General features: G+C 35.7%; 1 protein-coding gene across 1 annotated transcript in view; it reads left to right on the plus strand.

Annotated features, from left to right (window-relative positions):
- Ccser1 (coiled-coil serine rich protein 1) overlaps positions 1 to 23,264 on the plus strand; it is a 1,108,363-nt gene that overhangs the window by 647,469 nt on the left and 437,630 nt on the right. The gene's annotated exons all lie outside the window — the stretch shown is intronic.

Here is a 23,264-nt window from a genome sequence, read left to right on the forward strand (position 1 = left end):
AATAAAGAAACTTCCGTATAAGAACTATACATTTAACATCATATGTTTGAATCAAGTAATACTTAAAATTATTTTTTCACAAGGTACTTCCATGCACATTGCTTTCTTTAATCATTCATTGTAGTTCTAAAATGTTCATTTAATAATTTTTTATGAAGAATACTATAACACAGAGATCAAGCACACACAGGAGATAATTAGACATTATTCTGAGGTAGATTCAACTGTCAAAAATTATTCTCAGTAGTGGAAAGGGATGGAACACCTGATTCTAATGGTGTGTGCTCTCCCTTTGGTAGAGCCAATAATTAGCCATTCAATTCTGACTTGTCCTGTATCTCCACTAATCACTGCGTTGCTGTTCCATCTATACCATGCTAAAATACTGACAGTAGTCCTACTTGGATGCTCAGCTGTCCTTCAGTTCTCAAGCTGATGGAGACAGGAATGACAATGACTTAACTGAGACTGAACTGCCTTCAATGGAGGTGAATTTTGTCACCTTTCTGTGACAAATGTCTTGCTCTAACTAGCTGGCTTTCAATTTGATTCAGAGTCATTCCCACCAGATCAACGAAAGCTTTTTCTCTTCTCCATGCTACATGTGGTGGAATTGTGTTCCTACTCTTAACTAATTCTGAAACACTGGATGACTGAAATGAGCTGTTCTGTAAAATTATGGGATAGCTTTTACCATCTTATGTATTACACACTTCTAAAAGAGCTTTGTGAACACTACACAGAAGGTAGGCATGATATCTCTATTTGGTTTTGAGACGAGAAAGACTAGGATTGATTCAGAAAATTGAGACCAGCATTTATGCTCTCATGATTGTAAAGTCTCCCTTTCAAGCTATCTCTACCACAGGCCCAGAATTACTGTTGACACTTGTACATTGACAAGCTGCACAGCCTTTGTTCATATTCAGCAACTTCATCCCGTGAATTTCAGAAAACCATGTTGCTTTAGCCAGTTGAGACTTCCTGGAAGTCCAGGTCCCATAATATTCCATTCCTTGGGTTCTATTTTCAGATTCTTTGGCAGAGCTCCAGATGTACTCATTTGCATCTTACTAAATATCCAACAGTTATCAAATGTTTTAGCTTTCCAATTTTTTTATACTCACATATGAAGCCTCATATAGACTTACCAGAAGATAGTAATTTTGGGTCAACCTAAAGGCCAAATCATATCAACTATATGTCATCAGATCCATCTTTCTGCTTTGAACCCAATGGATGAGGCGTCTTAGATACCTGTCTGAACCTACACTGGCTGTAACACTGGGTTATACACATAAGAATATGGGAAAATGACCATTCTGTCTGTCTTAGTGTACAGTGCTTTATTTCTGAGAAGAGCCAACATGAATATGGCAGCTCTTATAAAGCAAAATATTTAACTGAGGCTCACAGGAGAAAGGTTAAGTCTGTTATCAGCATGATGGTTAACATGACAGCACATGGGCAGATATAGTGCTGGACAGGTACTGAGAGTTCTATATCTGGATCTGAAAGCAGCAGGAAGAGGGAAGGAGGATAGAGACAGAGAGAGAGAGAGAGAGAGAGAGAGAGAGAGAGAGAGAGAGAGAGAGAGAGAGAGAGAGAATGGGACTGGATTAAGCATCTGAAGCCCCAATGTCCACCTACAGTGACATACTACCTCCAACATGGCCACACCTACTCCAACAATGCCATACCTCATAATATCTGGTGACCAGCTAGTCAAGTCTATGAGAGTATGGGGTCATTCTTACTCAAACCACCACAATGTCAGAGAAAAAAACCTGCTTCAGTAGGTATTTAAATGTTAAAATACATTATTAATTTACCCATTTGCATTTTGAATAAAGAAAATTACAATAAGCAATATAAAAATTCAAACTTATGCATATTTGGTCAGCTGATTATACTATAGAATAACATTGTGTTATCAGATTGCTAAAATATACTGTGTCTAAAATGGTTTAATACTGGTGATGCAGAACAGAATGGCTTTAAAGGTGACTATTGATTGCTGAAATGAACTAATTGAATCAAATCCATTTATATTATCCTGATAGCATAAGCATAAAAAGTTAATAAAAGTTGCATATATGGAATTCTCACAACACTTGGATAATTGCATTTTGGGGAATGTGTATTATTGAAAGTCCTAGTATAACAAGCACTTTTTTCTGTGCTCTGAGAATTATCATTTGGTGTTCTTACCACATTGGAGAACATTTTTATTTCAACTTGAAAGAGGAATTTAGCGGTAAACCTCTCACACATTGGACAGCAACCTATCACCATCCTTGCTATACCATGAGCTTTCTATGTCATGTATGACTCCACAGTCTCTCAATTATGAGGCCTTGTATACTAATATTACTTTCTTTACATACAAGATAAAGATCACAGTGCTATAAGGGAGCATGATAAAAGGGAAAAAGGCAAAATTATTTATTTCACTTTTGTTATAAAACTAAAATGATGGCTTTGCCCAATTGTAGGAAAAACTGTGAATAAGAATCCATCACCCCTACATTTAGTGTCCCTTTTAGACATGGTAATGAAAGAATAATATTTTGACTGCATTAGCTTAATTTTAATAGGAATATTTAAATCTAAATTTACTTTGACAGCACAATAAAAGAGTAGTTAAAACTGTGAATTTTCTATGCCCTCTAAACTTGCTCCTCAAAATGTCTCAGTGACTCACGTAGCTAATATTCTGATTATAATCACATTACAAGTGGGAAAGAATAATGCACAAGTATAGAACTTAAATATGTAATGGTGAGGCAAGCAGCATGTGTTAGAGTAATGCTCATTAGAGATGACAGAATATTAATTAATGGCAAAGGCAAGATTTGGCTTAGGTTCTTACCTTTCACCTTCAGGCAAATGTTACAAGCATAATAGGATTGGATTGCTTTACCCTGTAACCACAGTATGCATATTTTTAACATAGGGCTATTTTAATATTCATTTATTAACTTTGGAATAATGAAAAATTCTTGTATTAACTGAAGGCATTTTATTAGTAGTAATGATAATACAGCCAGGATAGCATGAAAGGGGCATATCATAGTATGGATGTAAGTAATTAAATATTGCTAGATTTCAGCAAGAGAAAAATCATATTTTAAATTTAAATGTCATTATTTGTTAGCAAAAAACCACCAGGGTTCGTGGTATCACTAATTATTCAGAAATATTTTTTAAAGGTAGAGTTTTAAATAGTAATTATAATTGCAAAACCAATGTTATATGAATAATTACTAGTGGAATGGTTTGGGGAACATCAGAGTCTAAGAAACTAACACTGACAGTAAGCTACTGAAGCAAATTTGACCAGAACCTATTCTACAAAGCTTCAGAGGCTCTGAAGGTTCAATTCCATGGACTATTGGAACTGTATTTCTTGATTTTGGTTTCTCAGTGTCCGAGCTTTGAATGCAGGTGATGTTGAAATTGCTCTGTATTTAAGTTTTAATATCCCTTATGAAGTCATTTCCACACCCTACAAATCTATGTGGTAAATTTAATCTTCAGTAAAAGGATATGTTCTTAAGATGGGGACTATAAAATAGAATTAAAACTAAATATGATCAAGTAAATGAAGCTATCTACTAATTCTGTGTGTTTGATATATTTTTTAATGTATGTGAGTATAATGTCACTCTCTTCAGACACACCAGAAGAGGGCATCAGGTCTTATTACAGATGTTTGTGAGAGACCATGTGATTGCTGGAAATTGATCTCAATACCTCTGAAACAGCAGTCAGTGCTTTTAAAATTCACTAAGCCATTTCTTTAACCCCAGGTATTTTTATTAAAAGGAGGTAACAGGACAAGGAAGGGACACATAGAAAGCTCCCTGTCAAGGTCAGGAGAAGGCAGATTTCTGCAACCCAAAATATGGATACTTTGTCCTTGGAACCACAGCCTCTAGGACAGGACAATGTATATTTCTTAAATTTGAGCTGCCCAGCCTGAGGCACTTCCCATAGAAAAGTTCTAGTGAATTAGCACAGAATTTCAGGAAATTTTAAATGTCTTAAGCTAATAATATCTATTCAACAAGCTAGGATTTACTGCCAAATAATGTTTACTCCTGATTCCTCTTTCAGAGCAAAAGGAAACATACAGAAAGTCTTTATTTTTGCTTGTTTATGTGATTTCCAATAAGTCTTTAGAAGCCAACTGTTGCATTTTCAGGCAAGAACTCTTTTTACACTATTACTAGAAATAACAATTACATAAAATTGATATGCCTTTCTATATGTTCACTTTTTGTGCAATTATTATTTTAGAAACAATGCTAAATAATGATATATTATTCACAGTATTATGTGAACAAAACCATTTATGTTACTTCTAATTAAATACATCACCACAACAATAAATATATATAACTCTATTTTTTTAAATGTAGAACTAGCCCGTAAATTAGAGATGTGAAAATTACCTATGAGACATAACAAAAGGTAACAATTCTAAAATTTCAGAGCAAGGACAATTGAAAATTGACAATCTAGAAAATAATGAGAGTAGTGGCATAAGGTGAAAGATTTGGTTGCTTTAGATATCTAAAAGTCAGAAATAACTTTCAACGATACATCAGTAAAATCAAGATACGTTTAGTAAAGTCCTGTGGCTGAATCAGTTATAGATGGCATCCTGCTGTGTTTGGCTTGCTGTGCTCCCCAACTCTTTTTGGGGGAATTTGTCTTGACAGTCAATGTGTTTACACCAAAGCCATCTGAGGACATGGATGTTCTTGATGCCATGGAGTGAGCTTCATGGATCTAAAGACATTTTAAAAACCCTACTTCCAGATTTATCAGTATTTATTTTGTCTCCCAATGGCATGGATCAGGCTCATTAATAATCTGACTTAGAGTTATCGCAATCAAAAAAAGAAACCCACATCCCAAGAACATTTGTTAAACACAGTCAGCTATTAAAATTACAGTTACAAGATGGGGACAATAAGCAGCTGCTGAGATATATATTTAATATTTTATAAGGAGATACAGAGGGGGAGAGAGTGTATAGTATAGATTTGTGTGTACTGGAGTGCCTTTGTAGAGATTAGAGGATAGGCTTTGACTAAATCCTATTCTTCCATTTTGTTTGATGTAGGCTCTCTTTGTTTATTTCTTCTGTGTATTCCTGGTTAGCTGGCCCGACAACTTCTTGGAAATTCTTTTGTTACTGCCTTCCATCTCCCCATCTGAGTACTGGGATTACAGGCAAAATCTATCCTATCTTTGTGTAGGTTTTTTGAAACTCAAACTAGAGTCTCACATTTGTGCAGCAATTGCTTTACCTCATTCCTGAGCCATCTTGTAAGTCCTGAACCATACAGTTTAACCAGGACCTATGGGGGGACTAAGGTGTCTGTAGTTGCCATCATAAAAACCTGGTATATTCCTGGGAATCTAGAGTCTATACAATTTTTCAGGCTTTGTATATATGGAAGGCCATTTGCATTTCTCTGAAAATGTAACAGAGCCCTGTTCCTTCACTGCTGGCTTGGCCTGAAGGGTCAACATAAGGTGTAGAGTGAAGAGTAAGACAGAGAAAGTATCAACTATCAGAATATTGAATATTGAAGTTTTGCGAGGATACCTACAGATTATTTTATAGATGCCAAAGGGCTTACTGTGCAAACTTTAAGAAAACCACAATTTAATCACAAGTCAATGGCCAAGATAAATAAAGAAGAACCTTCAGTGGCCATGGCTGACCAGTACACAGTATCCAGAATTAAGTGTTAAGTAATCTTTACCGTGCATTTGTAAAACATGTATTATAAAACATTTAAAGTAAATACTTTTGTCAATATCAACAACAAAAATGAAGACATGAATATAAACAGAATGTATGACAATATATCATATATCAGCCTATCTGGAACATATTGTCTGAGGAAAAGATTAATAAAAGAATAAAGAAAAATGAATAGAGTTTCAAAAGCTAGTGAAACATAACATGCATAAAGTATGAAAATAGGGCAGAAAGTGTCAGAGAGAATATTTGAAGACATGATGTCCAAAGCTTTCCAACTTTAAAAAAAGCAAATTAAAAAAATCAAGGAAGAAGCTTAATAAACTTCGGCACATAACATTTAAACAATTCTACATCCCAACACTCAATAGTCCAACTTGAAAGATAAAGAATCTTGAACAAAGAAGGATCAGAGCTACTCTGGGCAGACACATCTTGGAAAAGCTAGTTGACTCCTCACTGAAACACTGGCAGCAGGAGCCTGCTCAGGCATTCACAATGCCAGGAGGAAATAGAAAATGCCAAGAATTCAAACTGCTTTTCAAAAATTGAAATGCACTTGAGACTCCAAGATTAACACAAAAAACTTAGTGAGTTGACGGCTAGCAAGATGTCCTGATAGAAGTATTAAAGGAAGACCTTCACCCTGGGATAAAGCAGAGAGCAAAGAAGTTAATGCACATGAATAGGTAGAGCATCAGGAGAAGTAACTGCCCAAGAAAATGTAAAATGTGCTACTTTTCTTCATAGCTTTATCATTCTGATTTCAACTATAGCTGCATACAATATTGGCCATAAAACTGGCATATGTACTGATGAGTATCCATGCATAATGAGACATTACTAATCTAAAATATTCCTTAAATTGACCTATTAATTCATCACAGTCACATCTATCCCAGCCAGTACCTATGCATAAATTGAAAAGGAAACTCTATACTTCATGTAGAAATGAAAGGTCCTCAGAAAAGAGAAATTAATACTCAAAAAAAGAAGAGTGAAGTTTGAGAGCTTAGTTTTTCCAGTGTTAACAACTTATTATAAATTTACTATAATAAAGATGGTATTGTACTGGCATACAGACAGATCCATTAATAAATGAAATGGAATTGAAAGTTTGAAGTCATCTCTTATGGTTTTGGCAGTTGATTTCGAATAAGTGTTATGTTGAAAAGGTAAAAGAACAAATGAAACAAACTGTTGTGAGGTGACTGGACATGCAGAACACATAGGATACCTACCTCACACAACATACAAAATTTATTTCTGAGTAGATCAATGAGTTAAAATAATAAGCCAGACAAAAGTATTTGTGGGAAAACATGAAGTAAATATTGACCCAGCTTTAGGCAAGAGCTACATCAATAAACAGCTAAAGGAAAATCAATCAAAAACAAAGCAGATTTTCCCCAAAATCAAAAATTTGTAGTTGAAAGTGATGTCAGCAAGATGATGAAGTACATGTTTTCTGTCCTTTATTTACAGAACTATAGAATTTCAAAACTGCTCAAAACTCTGAGGACTTTTGGGACCAGAAATGAGGTTCCTGGTCCAATTTAATGCAAAATGAGGCAGAATAGTTTTCCTTTTCCTTCAGGTCTCCATCTGCAAGGAGTAAGGCTTAATACAGAAAACAGACTTCCTCTGGTGGAACAGAACAAAAATATAGTGAATACTTGGTTTTGGCAGCCACATAAGATTCTGAGGGAGCTGGAAAGATGATTCAGAAGTTAAAACTGCTGTCTGCTATTCCAGAGGACCTGGGTTCAATTCCCAACACTACATGGCAGTTCATAACTGTCTGTAACTCCAGTTCAACAAGAACAGATACTCTCTTATACATTCATGTAGACAAAACACTAGTATATATAAAATTAATGTATTTTATTTTTTGACATTGGAAAATTTATAATGAGTCATAGTATAATCTTTGAGGTACTCTTCTCAAATGAATTTTCATTAATATGTAAAAATATATAAATGTAACACTAAAAGCATAAAAAGAAGAATAAAAATATGGCATTTCTGTACTTAATTGAAATTTCTATCAACTGAAAATAGTCTCATGTTTTCTGTATGTTGCCTTGTAACCCAAAGTATCTTAAGTAGATATGCAAAAGTCAAAGATGAGAGAATCTAATTCACAGCCCACAAACCACAAAGGAGCAAAGACCTACAAAGCAGAACAATAAAATATTAACAGTCTCAACTTATCATATAATATAAAAACACTAAACTGGCATCAATGAGAGGAGAGCCCCTTGGTGTCCTGTGGAGATTCGATGACCCAGCACAGAGGAATGCTAGGCCTCTGAGGCGGATGGGGGAGGACCATCCAGAAACTGGAAAGTGGGTAACATTTGAAATGTAAATAAAAAAAATAATCAATAAAAATATGGAAGAATAGTAAATCCATCAATAATAGTATGGCCAATGGACACCTGGGATAAAAATAATTAAGTTCAACTTTAGCCTTGAGGCTACATGTAGATAGAAAGTAAAAGAATAAAAAAAATTTCCATGTAACAAAATAGAAGATATATATTTTGAAAATTATTATTCTGGTGCTTTTCTATACCCCTTAGTTACCTTTAAATATCTATTATGGGTTTCTACCTCATTTTAGATTACTCAGTTCCCAAATAACAGAAACCTTTAGATTACAATAGGCCTTAGAGCACTAGAGATAGACAGCTATCAACACTTTATGCTATTTTTTTCTGTTTCCATGTCAAAGTCTCCAAAATATTATTTACCTTGTTTCATTTGGGCTGTTCCTGTAATATTAGGCTAGCTCTCCTGGCCATGTGCTCATAATTCATGCCAACCCCATGGCAACTTCTTCCTTCTCTCTCCTCTCTGAATGGTCCCTGCCTCAAACTCTAAGCCCCAGAATCCTTTGCTCTACCCCCCACTTCTGCCCAGCCCAGGATATAGGCATCTTTATTAACCAATCACAGATAATCAGGGAGACAATGTATGCTTAGTATATTTGGTGTACTTGAGGGTCTCCTCCTTGGGGGAAACTAGATCTTGGGGGGGGGGCCAATATTTAGCATTTGTATACATAGCAACACCAGATCAACCTCATACAGATGTGACTTGACTACATTAATATCAGGCAAAAGAGCTTTAACTTAAAGACCAGAGACAGAAAAGTTATCATTACCAGATGCTGGTTGTAGCTTTAGTATGAATTGACTGCAACCACCTTATATTTTAACCATTGTGACTGTTTGAAAGAAACCCTAGCCAGCTCCTTAGGTTGTCTCCCAACACAGTGTATGCAAGCAGACCACCACAGCACATGTGGAGTTTTGCCAATAGACCCTAATGGCCTCCTAGCTAAGAATATACCTGAATTCATTAAAATTAGCATGAGATAAAGTATATGTAAAACATAATTAAAATAAATAACCTAATTATATGCTTAAAGTAACTAGGAAAATTAGAATCAAATATGTAGCTACCAAAAGGTATGAAATAAGTTTGGGGCAGAAATAAGTTAGATTGCAGAAACATGGTGAAGGAGGAAGTTGGTAAAATAAAAATTTTGGATAACAAAGAAAAGTTTCCAATATTAACACAGATTAAAGAAAAGGAGGATTAAAATCAGAAATAAAATGTGAGACATTACAAAAATGAGAATTGGCTCATTTGAGACTGGTATGAAAAAATCTTTCAGTAATTTAATTAATCTGCCACATAGGGATAAATTTTAGATACAACTTGCCAATACTAAATCATAACAAAATAAGAATTTTGAGCGGAATGATCAGCCTGGAGATTTAACCGCTGATGTAATTTGTCAGTTCCAGCTGGGCAGGGGTCTTTTATAGACCATCCTTCATACACATTTTACTAAGTGGTGAAAGATTAGAAGATAAATTAAAAGTGTAATGATTCACTTAGATGTTACTTCTTTTGTGGTTCCTTCTGTTTGCATGTTCTCAATTTCTTTTCAGTATCCTTGGCACCATTTGAACAATAATTAGTAATTTTGTTTTTTATTCATTAATGGTATCTGCAGCTCATATTCATTGTGTCTTCTTGCAAAGTCCATCTAAAACAGGAAGCAGTGTTCTTGAAACAATTATTTATTTATTTATTTATTTAAGTACAAAAATATATCTCTAAGCATGCTTCTAGAATATTTTTCTATACACTGCAAGAGCTGAGGTACTACTGAGGCCAGAACACTGGTACTGTAATAAATCTGTAGGCAATGACCTGAAGCCCCCTAATGACTGGCTTAGAATATTCAAGCCAGTCATTGATCAATTTTATTATAGGAGCTTAAGTGATAAAATAAATATTTCCTTATTACATTTTTGTGAGAACACAAAAAGCTAATTCACATATGATACTATGTTGAGCACATAAGAAGTCTCCTATACATGCTTTCTATAAATAATGCTTTTAGTTAAGATGCACATTGTTCTATCACTAAAATTACCTCCTCAACACTTGTCTATCCAAAATGTATGTTACTTTATTTACTTTTTATTCATTCACTAAAAATAAATAATATATTTTGTAATGTAAAAATCTAACAGATTCAATTTATGTGCTGAGTTGAATACCTGAATATTGCTTGTCAATATAAATATAATTATTAAGATGAAGCAAAAACAAATCAGCTCAATTTGTCTCAAATTTAGTTTGCAGTCATATATCTGCAGATCACATTCCAATATTTGTCTTGGTCTCCATCAGAACAAGTGTTTATTGGGAGAACATGAAGTTTACATGTTGATTTTTGAACACTGTAAGGAAGTCAATGGTGGTGATTGTTTTATGATACTTGGCAGAGTTTATGTGTGTTATTAAAGAAATTTTGAAAAAGATTATTTCAAATACCATATGCATTTAACTTGCTAATTTATTTTTGTAATTGTTGTTCTGTATCATGCTGTTTTTATTGGATATTTCATTTATTTACATTACAAATGTACTCTCCTTTCCCAGTTTTCCCCTAGAAATCTTTTTCCCATCCCTCTAGCCCCCTTCTATGAGTGTGTTCCCCCACCCACCTACCCACTCCTGCTTCCCTGCCCTGGCATTCTCCTATACTGGGCCATTGAGTCTTCCCAGGGCCAAGGGCCTCTCCTGCCATTGATGTCTGACAAGGCCATCCTCTGCTACATATGCTGCTGAAACCATGGGTCCCTCCTTGTGTACTCTTTGGTTGGTAGTTTAGTCCCTGGGAGCTCTGGGGGTCTGGTTGGTTGATATTGTTGTTCTTCCTCTGGGGTTGTGAACCCCTTCAGCTTCTTCAGTCCTTTCTCTATCCCTTCCATTAGGGACCCTGTACTTAGTCCAATGGTTGGCTGCGAGCATCCGCCTATGTATTTGTCAGGCTCTGGCAGAGTTAATTTATTTTTTATCCTGCAAGTACTTATTTCTAGTATGAGGTTAATTCTAGTAGTTCTATAGTCTGTTTTCAAAGACACTGAAGAAGATTGTACTTCCTGATTCCTGACATCTTGCATGATACATTTCTGAGTATATTTGAACCTTAGAATTACTATGGACAATATGGCAAGTAGAGCCTCATCTGTATAGCTTAGTGATCTTGAATAGAGCACTGTTTCAGAGTCTCATGTGCAGATGAAGGTGAAAGTTCTTCCATTAATGAAATTGAGCAAACTTATACAACTTGTGAGCAGTGAGTGTTTTCAGGTTTTACTCTGTTATAGAACCTGTCAATACTTTTAGTCATTGGTGATAAGTGGAAGAAGTTTGAACACATAGACACAAGTTCTTGATAATGAGTCCAGCATGGAAGGAAGAGTGCAATCAGGTGGACTAGATAGAATGCTGTCCCAGGGATGAGTGGTACTGCTGAAAGTGGTAGGACAGACTAAAATAAGAACAGGTAGAGATGGATTCAGAAAGATTCTTTCTCTATGGCTTTATGAAGATGAACTGAAAGAAACATGGCAGGGTTTATGGGACAGAGACCCAAGAGAACGTTGAAATGAATGTAGGCACAGAGGAACGCCTAGACAGATGCTTAGAAGACACAAGAAGCTGTATCTCATCCTGGCTCTGGTGCTCACTTGAGCCTTGAGCTACATGAAGGGACAATGCTTTATCCCAGTTGTTTTCTTCTTTAAGGTGAGCTTTATTTAATATTCATAGCAGCTGTTGATGCCCTGCTCTTAATTCTATGTTGATAAATTACCATTTCCATGTTTGTAGGGAGCCAGCCCCACCCTTTCACAGAGTGCTACAGGTATGCCTGAAGTGCCAGTGGGGTAACACACTCTTGGGAAGAGTTCAAGCAATTACTCACTTAAATTACACAAATATCCAGCTTCCTAAGCCATCAGCTGAAAACACTGGCTTCTAGCATTCCCTGATGGTCTCTCCCTTAATTGTCCAAATAAATTAGTAATATTCATAATAATAATAATAGTCCCCATCCAGCCTCTTTCAATTTTCTCTTTTTTTGTCAATTCTCAGTCTCAAATGGTATTTCCATTATGGAGTCCCAAATGAGCATCGGTCAGTATGTATTTATAAGAAAATCCAAACAACCATAGTTTGTACCTGTATAAAAATTTCATCAAAAAATTAATATTTTTCACATTTTCAAATTTATTTTAGGTTGGCACATAATAATAAGAGGTTCCATATTGACAGACTAATAATTTACACTGTCAATCTGAAATGGCATTTGACATAGTTCAATGATTCTACACATGATGTTTGTGGTTGGGGACTGTTAGAACAGGAAATAGCCATAAAATATAAGTTGAAATAGTACTAGAGCAATGATTTATTTACTGAAAAATCCCAATGATTTAGACGAATACATAGCATAACTGATTCAGCAAAGAGCACTTGTATTAAAGATAGTTACTTACATTTGACAGAAAAGAATTTGGGTTAAAGATATTACCAAGCTGAGCTGGGAAGAAATAGTTTTTGCTGTATTAAAGTTCCTCAAATGATTAGATTAGCCCCCTGTCGCAGGTATTGGGAGACACACATGAAGACCAAGTAGACCAATAGAATTCTGATACTTTCTCCTTCAGCATTTTAACAATGACAACACAACACACATGTGCACATACATGCACTCACACTCCACCACCGATAACAAAAACAAAAGTCTTGAAAATCACAATGCCTTGAAACATTGGGAATCAGAGGCCCTGCTACAGGAAGTCAGATAAAGCCTGGATTTCAAGTGTTCCTTTTGGGGAAAAGAAGATGTTTCCTTTAAATAAACTGAAAAGAGCATGAAAGATATTTGATAAGACTCCTAGAATGGTTCTGAGGCTTGAGACCCTGGAGCCAGTCTAAACAGGAGAAAACCAAACACACCAGGGTCCTTGGAGATAACCCGGTGACCTCGTACTCACTAGACCTTCAGGCTGAGGACAAATCCATGATTAAGGAAATATATGTAAGTGCATTTCCTCAGGTTTTTTATGACCTCAATCTGTCTCTCTCTCCTTAGGTCCTTTCACCAGTCAACAGCATGAGTTATGCCATGCATATTCCTTCCACACTGCCTCTAGCACTGGAGCCCAGTACAATCTTCCATGAATCATTATCATAACCTCCTAACAGTTGGAAGTACATTAAAATAAAACCCTAAAGAAAAAAAAAAAAAAGGCCTGTTAGAAGTGTGTTTTCTTTCATGTGGATAAATATAATCCAGTTCAGCATTAGTTTTCAATAGTAAGTGTCTCATGACATTTTCAATGATCATTTATTTATTCATCATTTTCTCATGTCTAAGAATGTTTCTATATCTGGCCCCCAGAGTACCAATAAACTATTTGTATACTAACACTATAAATCATTTGAGTAGAGAGCTATGTGGCTTCCAAATACGTCATTGAAACTGTGATCTTCTGCTTAGATGTTATTGAACAATAACATATAAGATATTATTACTGTGAAGAGACTGGATCACTGCAACTCTTATAAGCAAAATATTTAATGTGTCTTGCCTTACAGGATCTGAGGATTAGTCCATTATCATCATACAGGGAGCATGGTGGCACACAGGCAGGTATGGTGCTGCAGAGGTAGCAAAGTTGTATATCCAGATCCAAAGGCTGCAGCAAGAGTGACACTGAACCTGAAATTTCATTTGAAAATTGAAATTGGGGGGGGGGGGGGTTATCCAGACAGGGTTTCTCTGTATAGCCCTGGCTGTCCTGGAATTCACTCTGTAGACCAGGCTGGCCTCGAACTCAGAAATATGCCTGCTTCTGCCTGAAAATTGAAATCTTAATTCCCATTGCAGTGTTACACTTCCCCTTAAGGCTATATCTTCTAATGAGCCAAAGGGGGAGCATTTTTATTCAAACCAGTACCAACTCTTTTCAGGAGTGTTTATTTTTGAAATACGTGAAGATTCCCATTTTTCTACTGTTTACTAACAAGACAGAGCCTGAGGAGCTTAACGTATTTTATCTTTGTTTGAATCAGAAAAAAAGTGGTAATCCATAGGTATTTAAAGAACAAAATATTGAATATTTAAAACAGACAACAGCAGCAACAAAAACAACAACAACAAAAACCTTTACAGGAGAAGGACTAGAAATTGCTCGTTTGGGTATTTTGACATTCTCTTCTCACACCCTTTCACTGTAATGCTAGCTAATAAAATTAAAGATGCAGACAGTTTCCTCTAGAGCATTTTGTCCTTTTATTCTGTGACTCTTCAGTAGTCTATAATAATCATTTATTTTGTACCGTTGAGTTTCGCACACAACTGCTTATCTCTTATATAGCTCTTTAAATGCTAGTCTCCTTGGGAGATTACAACTCATTCAGGTTGATGAAATACTGTCTCCTTCTCTTTTTTTCTGTATCAGCAAGAGTGTTGAGGTAATCATTATTACACTCTTCAGAATAACTGACAGTATTGGGCACAATGCCTTGCTCATAATGAAATCTCATGTTGTTTGGAGTAATGAATAAATGAACAAGTACTTGTTTAGTTGAATTAAAACAGAACATGCAGTAGAGAAGAATTACTGTTGTTAGGATGCATTGGACATTTTCTATGATCTAAGCTGTCCACATGACATTTGTCCCTGGATGTCCTCTTCGGAAAACTACTGTGTACCAAGTTCCCTATTTATGATAGTTTATTTAAGTCTAAGGAACGAAGTGACTCATTACTTCATTTTAAATCAATAGGAGGGAAAACTAAGTTGTCTTAAAGATCAGAAATCTTATAAAATCACTTGATTTTAGGTTAACACATCAAGAATTGTTCTTCTGATTCTATGCTCTACATGTAGGATCTGCAAGTAACAGCCAGTGGGATCTTTCTAGGTTACAATCTGAGTATAAATACAGAGAAAAAAATAATTCATCTTCCAAAATAATGCATCACAGAAGAGCATCACTAAAAGATGCCTTTGCAAATATGTGCTTGAAAAACGTATTCTAAGGTAGAACAAATGGATTTGCTTAAGTGACCCTGAATGTTTGTAATGAAAAATATAAAAACAACATGGAATAATACAGACAAGTGTCTCAAAATATTAATAGAAATACCATCATATGAGTGTGTGTATGTATGTGTGTTGTGTGTGTTATTTGTATGCCAATATGACATAAGCTAAAGTCATCTGAGAGGAGGGAATATCAATTGAGAAAATGCATTCAAAATACTCAACTGTAAGCAAGCAAACCTGTAGAGCATTTCATAGTTAGTGATTCACTGCAGAAGGACTAGCCAATCATGGGTAGTGTTATACCTTGGCTGGTAGTCCTGGGTTTTATAAGAAGGAACAAGGAGAAGTCAGTGAATATGCAGCAGTCTTCAATAGTCTTTGTATTGGCTCCTGCCTCTATGCTACTGCTATGCTTGAATTCTTGTCCTGACTTCCTTCAGTGATGAACTGTGATTAGTAAGTGTAAATAAAATAATCTGTTTTTACTTACAAGATTGCTCAAGGTCATGTGGTTACATCTCAGTAATAGTAACACTAACTAAGCCAGGTTAGAATGAAGAAGATAAAATAACTTCACCCATTGTATCTGTTTTAAATATGGGAATCCATATCCTCAAAATATATATGCCAGACTCCCATGAGCACAACAGCTAATACTGGTAGCAAGACAATTCAAAACTAATTGGAAAGAGTTTTAGTATAGTAGACTGACTGTCTTAAATCTTTTTTTGCAGCCCTGAGCTTTACAGTTAGTCTGCCATCCTCAAATAGACACTACATCTTTAGATGAACACTCTTCAATATCATATATATCATATGATATATCATCATGTATGTGAGTGTGTGTGTGTGTGTGTGAGAGAGAGAGAGAGAGAGAGAGAGAGAGAGAGAGAGAGAGAGAGAGAGAGACAGAGAGAGACAGACAGAGACAGACAGAGAGAGAGACAGAGAGAGACAGAGAGAGAGACAGAGAGAGACAGAGAGAGACAGAGAGACAGTGTCATCTCCTGACAGGATCTCATTATTTCTATTATACTAATCAATCATTCTTTCCCTAGGTGCGTTGCCTAATTTTTAACCTTTGCCTAATTTTTCTTTCAGTTGTTAAGGACTAGCAATTTTTATCCCAGAATTCACTGTTTGAAGATAGAAAATGAAAAATAAAAGGCAATTTTTTTCCAATATCCCTGACAGGGAATTAGTGCAAGCATATTCATGACAATAAAAATATTAGAGTGATTAACCAAAACATTAGATATAGTGATCAATCATGATCAAATACTGGATATATTCTGATAACCCGTAGTAGTTTTGCTTATCATAGGAAATAGATTATAGTAGGTAATTCATGTAATATAAGCTATCCTGAGTCTGGAGTGTTTGCTCATTTCTATAGTTCCCAACAAGTGAAGGTCTAACATGGAAAACTCCTTTGTAATTTTGAGTCTAGTCTGAGATATATTGATTCAGAGAGTAGGACTGAGGGAATGACCAAGCCATGTGGGTTGAATAAACAAAGAACCTATTTACAGCTAAGACATATAGACCAACAATTCTAAGAGGGCACTGGGATAAGCCTTGTGGCTGAAGATATCATAACTTTTGACCACAGGAAGTTAGTTAAGTTTAAATAAGAAAATGAAAATAAAAATTATTGTATTTTTATATTTATAACTCTGATAGGATTTAAATATTCATCAGAGCCCCGAAATACTCCAGAGAATTTGTTAGATTTCTGAGGCTTGATCACTCATAGTAGCATACACAATTAAGTGACAGCTATACAGAGTTTGAGCTGCTTTAGTTAATAACAAGTTGGCTTTGGGGCAAAAAAAAAATAAAAGAAGTTTCTAAGCAAGGATTGGTCAGAATTTGTGAATAGATGGGTTGGATACTGAAGTAGTATGTTTAGACTACATGGGTTCATGTTATCTATGGAACTGGGAGGTATTTCAGCTTGTGGTTGTAGCTACGGAGATATATTTGTGCATGAGTGGTGGCAAGAAAATTTAAGGTTAGGTAAGTTGCCAAGGAAATGGTGGGTTTTATATTATGCCTCCTTAATAAGTCATAGTAGAATTTTGTGATTTGTCTTTATTTCTTATCTAGCCTTCAGACCACTGACTGCCCTTTTCCATTAATATGTGCACATCCCTTTCACAGAATTTAGCAGAGGCACTTTATTCTCCTCATGAATATTTTACAGCTAACTATAAGCTCAAGAAAAACTTGTATGTCCTTTATCACATTTGATATTTTTAAAGACTTTCCTTTTCTTGTTGGTTTTCACTTCATGTACTCTGTCTGGACCACAGTGGACCATTGTGTCGCTCCTAGAAGCTAATTTATTGTATGGTTTCAAGATGTTCAAATGCTGGCCAATTTTTTAAATACATCCTTTTTATATTGAGGCAGTCAAATTTATAGATGCTACACTTGTTAGGTTGTTTAGGAAAAAATAAATTTATTTTTATTATTTTTTGTAAAGTTTATATTTTATTATATAAATGTAAGCATTGCTTTGTTTATCTCAAGCACTAGACTTGAACATAATGTATAGAAGAAGCAGAAACTTTTGACTAGGTCTATAAACATAATGTTTTTCACAGATGTGAGATATTATGTTAGATATTAGTAGAAGTGTATTTTACCTAATTTCAGGAAATAATTTATATTTTTGTAGCATGTAAAAGAGAAAAACAGTAGAAAATATTTTCTTTAATTTTTAATTGGATTATTTTATTTACATTTCAGATGTTATTCCCTTACCCCATTACCCTCAACCCATGAACCCCCTTCTCATCCCCCCCTCATCCTGCTTCTATGAGGATGTGCCCACACCCACCTACCCACTCCTACCTCCCCACCCTTGAATTCCCCCACATATTATTTTTAGTTGATGTAACATAATCCTGTTTTTCTTAACCTGCATTTCTGGCTTCCACAACAGTTATATCTTTATGAAATGCCAGGAGAGAATTTTTATTATAATAAAACACCACAGTTATTGCTGGTGATATCTGCCATGTTTTTATCTGATGTCAGAACATGATAAGTGACATTTCTCAAATTTATGTTACTACATTATGGGAGAGATGCCAATCAAATTTACATTTTTCAAAGTCATGTTTTTCTTTAAGCAATGTAAATCATAAATATTTAAAATAAGATTGATAGCTGAATGAAACTCTCACGTGTTTCTATTTGTTGCTGATACTTTTAACCTTTAACAAAAGTAAAATTACATCTAATTTGGCAGAAGTCAAAGGTCTATTTTGTTTTGATCTTCTCTTAAAGGCAAATTAGTCACCAGCTATTGCTCTACCCAGCTCTTCAATAGAAAAGGAAATATAAAGTATTGGAGTAAGCTATAATAATTTGTATTCTAGACTCACCAAAGCTTGCACCTAACAACTCATGGCAAAGTTTCTTTACAGCTATCGAACATGTTCAGATGTTTTTAAAATGGTTTTGAGGCACATTTGGAAATTTCTCGGCTATGAACTGTGCCTATTATCAAGACACACTTCAAGAGAATATTTTACACCTGACAATACACAGCATAGGATGGACTGTGAAAAGCACCGTGGTTCCTGGTTGAGCAAGGCCCCGGTGACTCTGAAGGGACAGAAGGCATTTCACCTCACTCCTGGGCACCAGGCTCCTGTTACATAGCTACAGCCCACCACAGCCCTCCATAGATTTGTGGCCATCAGTCATGTAAGGGCAATGCCCAATTTCCTCCACAGATAGAAGACATGACCTGTGGTCTCATAGCCTTCAGAGAGATCTCCATTTTGATGATGTATCTAAAGGCCTGGAAGACTTAGACAATAAACTCTCCTTCCCAGACACTCTTCCCTAAAAAAGGTATTTAACATCAGACCCTCCCTGAGAAATGGGTCCAGGTTTTACTCATCCACTTTCTGCCATGACAATAAATGCCTTAAAGCCATGGACTCCCTCTTTTCATCGGATCTGCTGTGGGGAGCAATGGAGAAGGCTTTTTACCTATAGAGCCAGTCTAATCTCCTGTAGAAGGCCTCTCTGCCCTCCCAGCGATGGCTGCGACCAAGCCAAAGACTCCTCCCTAGAGGACCAGCCAGAGCTCCCCACTCTTTTCATACTTGGCCTCTGTCTAGATATAGCCCTCAAGCCCCAACTTCATTCTCAGCTCTTCCCCACCCCATAGCAGTGTCCCCTCGAATTCCCTAGGCCTGAAAGCATGGGGTAAGCATGATCAAAACTCCAGAGTCCTGCCTCCCAGAGCGGGAAGCCTTGTGGCACAGTGTATCTTGGTGTGAGTGTACAGGCCTTTCAGTTTTCCCTGTTTCACCAAAAATATGCTTAAGTATACCCATTGTGGAACTTTGAGTTTTTGAGAAACTGTAATTGTTTTAGTTTCTTTTCCTATTACTGTATTAAAATATCCTGACAAAAGCAAATTAAGGAAAAGGGGAAAATATCTGCTTAAAACTTCAGATTACAGTGTATCATATTAGAAAAGTTATGGAGTCAGAAACATGAGTCAGCTGATCCCATCACTCTATAATTAGGAAAAGAGCAGTGGGTATATGCTTTCCAGTACTCAGGTTCTCCCTCTATTGTACGCAGTCCAGGATTTCAATATCCCCCTATTCCTTATCCCCATACTGGAATAGTCAAGATAGGACTTCCCACATCAACCTATGCAATCAAGATAATCCCTTACAACACTCTCAGAGGCTAATGTTAATCTATGCAGCATCTCTCAAGAATGGCTGGGAGACTTCCTTCAAGGTATCTAGGTGTGGAGCTGACAATTTTGAAAGATAATAGAAAATAATAAATAAGTGCATTTAAGTGACTTGTCTGATTAACTTATTGTTCTTAACATATTCACAAAGGTGTTAAATTTGTACTCCTGAGTACATCTAGAAGTTGAATCAGTACAGGTTAACAACTTAATTGAGTTATCTTGAGATATCCGTGCTAAGCACTGTGTTTGAACTAATATACTTATGACTATTAGATAAATACTTTTGAAGTATAAAAACAGATCTGTTATTATGAATGAGCATACCAAAGATACTATCAGATTGCATCAGAGGCCTAGAGATCTCCACATTTTTCTCATAACCTGCCCACCTGATTTTCCTACTAGTATATTTGTAAAGTATATTGATTTATATATTTGAAAAGTATCCCTGATGTATTTTGTTATTATAAAAACCTCATAGAGATTATATCACGTGGAATTTGGGGTAAAACTTAAGTCTGTGTTCTGGCCAGAGATTAAACATTGACACATTTAATACGAATCACTGTAATAATAAACTGAGATGTCTATGCATTAAAATTTTGTGCGTTGTTTCTCAGAGTGATGAAACATGTTGTATTATAATGTTGAAGAAAATTGAAAAAATATTTATTCCATTAAAGATATTATCTATCCATTTCTGCCCAGAAATTTGAAAAGATGGAGGAAAGAGTTATCGGCAGTGACAATGTAAAGCACCTAATTCTACTTGGAAAGAGTGAATGACTGAGAGGATTTCTAATCTAGTTGTAAAGAAAAACCATTTTAATGATGGTGAGATACACAGAGTATCTTTTTGAAGGATAGCAGAAAGAACTAGCATTTTCAAATCTATGAGATAAACCAGAGCTATTTTCCTTTTCCAGAGCCCTGGCACAGTAGATGTGCTTTAAAATGCTCTGTAGAGACTGCAAAGCTTTATGAGATGTAGCCTTAGGTGTCATAAGTGACTGATGCTAAGTAAATATTTTATTCCTCTTTAAAAATAAAACAATTCCCTGCAATCAAATTTAAAATGTACCCACAAGTGGAGAGAACACCATCTTGACACAACTATAGATTCTGCACCACACAGGTATCACTAATATAAACATCAGTCTCTGGGTCATAGTCTACCAGAGAGTAATATATGTACTTATTAGAATATGATATACACATTAAAACAATACTTCAGCCTCAATTTGATAATAACATAGAGACTTCCCTTCTTTTATCTGACTATCATAGCTTTGCATACTCTCAGTTCTTAATGATTCCAAGGATTTTATTAGCACTCCTGATTGCTTTACTATAGGCCCTAAAATTGCTTATAAGATTTAATGAATATTCTTTAAAGACTGCTTTTGAAAATGGTATCTAAATGTGTAGGTTGCCCTACTTAAAGAATCTGGAGGAGTGGCCAGAAAATATAGATCTTTCTGCTCCTATGGACAGAATTAGAGTCTCATTAATTTCATAGAGGTCTCTTTCTGTGTCTCCCTCTTTCTGTAGGTCTCTCTGTCTCAACCTCTCTATCCCTTCCCTCTCTCTTTCCATCTCCCCTTTTTCCTTTTTTCACCTTTCCCTCTATCTCTTTTCCTCTCTTTTTCTCCCCCTCTTTTTCCCCCTCTCTCCCTCCTCACTCTCTCTTGACAAGGCCTCACTATGTAGTCCAGGTTAACCTCATCCTCACTATAGCATCCAGACTTTCCTGTAAGACACTATGACCCTCCTGATTCAACCTTCTGAGTATGGCTGTGATGTTCTATGCCATTTTTTGTTTTTAAAATAGTTCTTTCTAATAAACGTAAAATTTAGAAAAAGATTGCATATCTTCCATTGGTAGATTGTGAAAGACTATTTACCACCTCTAAATATATAAAGTTGAGAATAGTTGGACATTACTAATGAACAACAAAAATACTGGCCAAAGACCAACCTGGGATTGATTGACTTCTAAATCTATATTTATTTTGCTACTTACAATCTGTTAGCATTTCTTGATTTATAGTACAATGAGATCCCAAAGATCTCAAACTAAATACCTGGTACCTCTTTCAGAGCTTATGGATCCTTACCTTGGGCTGGGGTCTTAGAGTCACCTGGCTAACCAGCTCTCTTGATAGTTGTGCCAGGGAGTGAGATCCTCATTGAGCTCTGCTCTTGATCTATCTTTTGCCCTTTTGCCAAGGACCAGCCTTGTCTTGGTCATAGGTCCTAAGGAAGGTAGTGTTTGGGAACAGTGAAAAGAATAATTTGAAATCAGTTGTGGGGTATATACTGACAGGCTTGTGTTCTATTTGAGAGAGCTCTCCAGACAGTTCATCTAGATAGTTCTTGACTCTATAGTCTGCTTAAGACAGCTTTTTCCTTGAGAGAGCTCTCTGTTCAAGACAGTTCTTCTGGAGACAGTTCTTTCTTGCAGGAAAAAATTATGAAAATTCTATGGACCTATATCAGAAAAGCTTCTAGAAAAAGAAATCAATTTTCTGAACAAAGTCAGATATCCTGCTAGGAAAAAAAAATATCTAAACAACCTGCATTTGCTTTCTTAGCAGTTCTCTCTAAGTAGCTCTATCTTGTAGACCCAAACTCAGTGTTTGCCTCTATTCTTTTAGGTCCACGAAGCCCCCATTTAATTCCTATTACACCCATATAATTTTGCATAGTTGAGAAGTTATACATTCTTGAACTCATGTTTTCAGAGTTCTTTCCCACAGCCTTAAGGATTGTCTCAAAAGTCACATTTACCATTTTTCTGAGAACATTAGAAACACACTTGCCTCCCAGACTTGTGCTATCTCTGATTATCATGGAGTCTTTAACCTTATCAAAGATGACATTCCCCAAGTAATAACTAAATGTTTAAACAATAAATGTAAATTAAAATTAAAGTAAAATTAAAGTAAATGTAAAGCTAAATGTTTAAACAAGCCTTTTGCCTAGCAACTGTTAACACTTGTGGAGACCCATGCCCTGCTAGCTCTGCTCCAGGGGTGGGAAACTATGTCACTCAGTCTCTTCTACATAACTATACAGGACTTGGCACCTTGTATCTTTTTTCTCTCAATACAATCCTCAGCTATTTAACTGTTTTCTTGCTGTGAAAATATTCTTATACTCAATACTAATGTATTTTCTTTGACTTTTGTATTAATTTCTACAAAATGTCATATAACAACATCCCACCCCACATCTGGCTTAAAACAGTGTTTTACAATTATAGATCTGGAGGCTTGGAATCCTGAAATGGAGCCCAATAGGCCATATT

The sequence above is a fragment of the Arvicanthis niloticus genome, chromosome 9, assembly GCF_011762505.2.
Source record: "Arvicanthis niloticus isolate mArvNil1 chromosome 9, mArvNil1.pat.X, whole genome shotgun sequence".
Taxonomy (NCBI): domain Eukaryota; kingdom Metazoa; phylum Chordata; class Mammalia; order Rodentia; family Muridae; genus Arvicanthis; species Arvicanthis niloticus.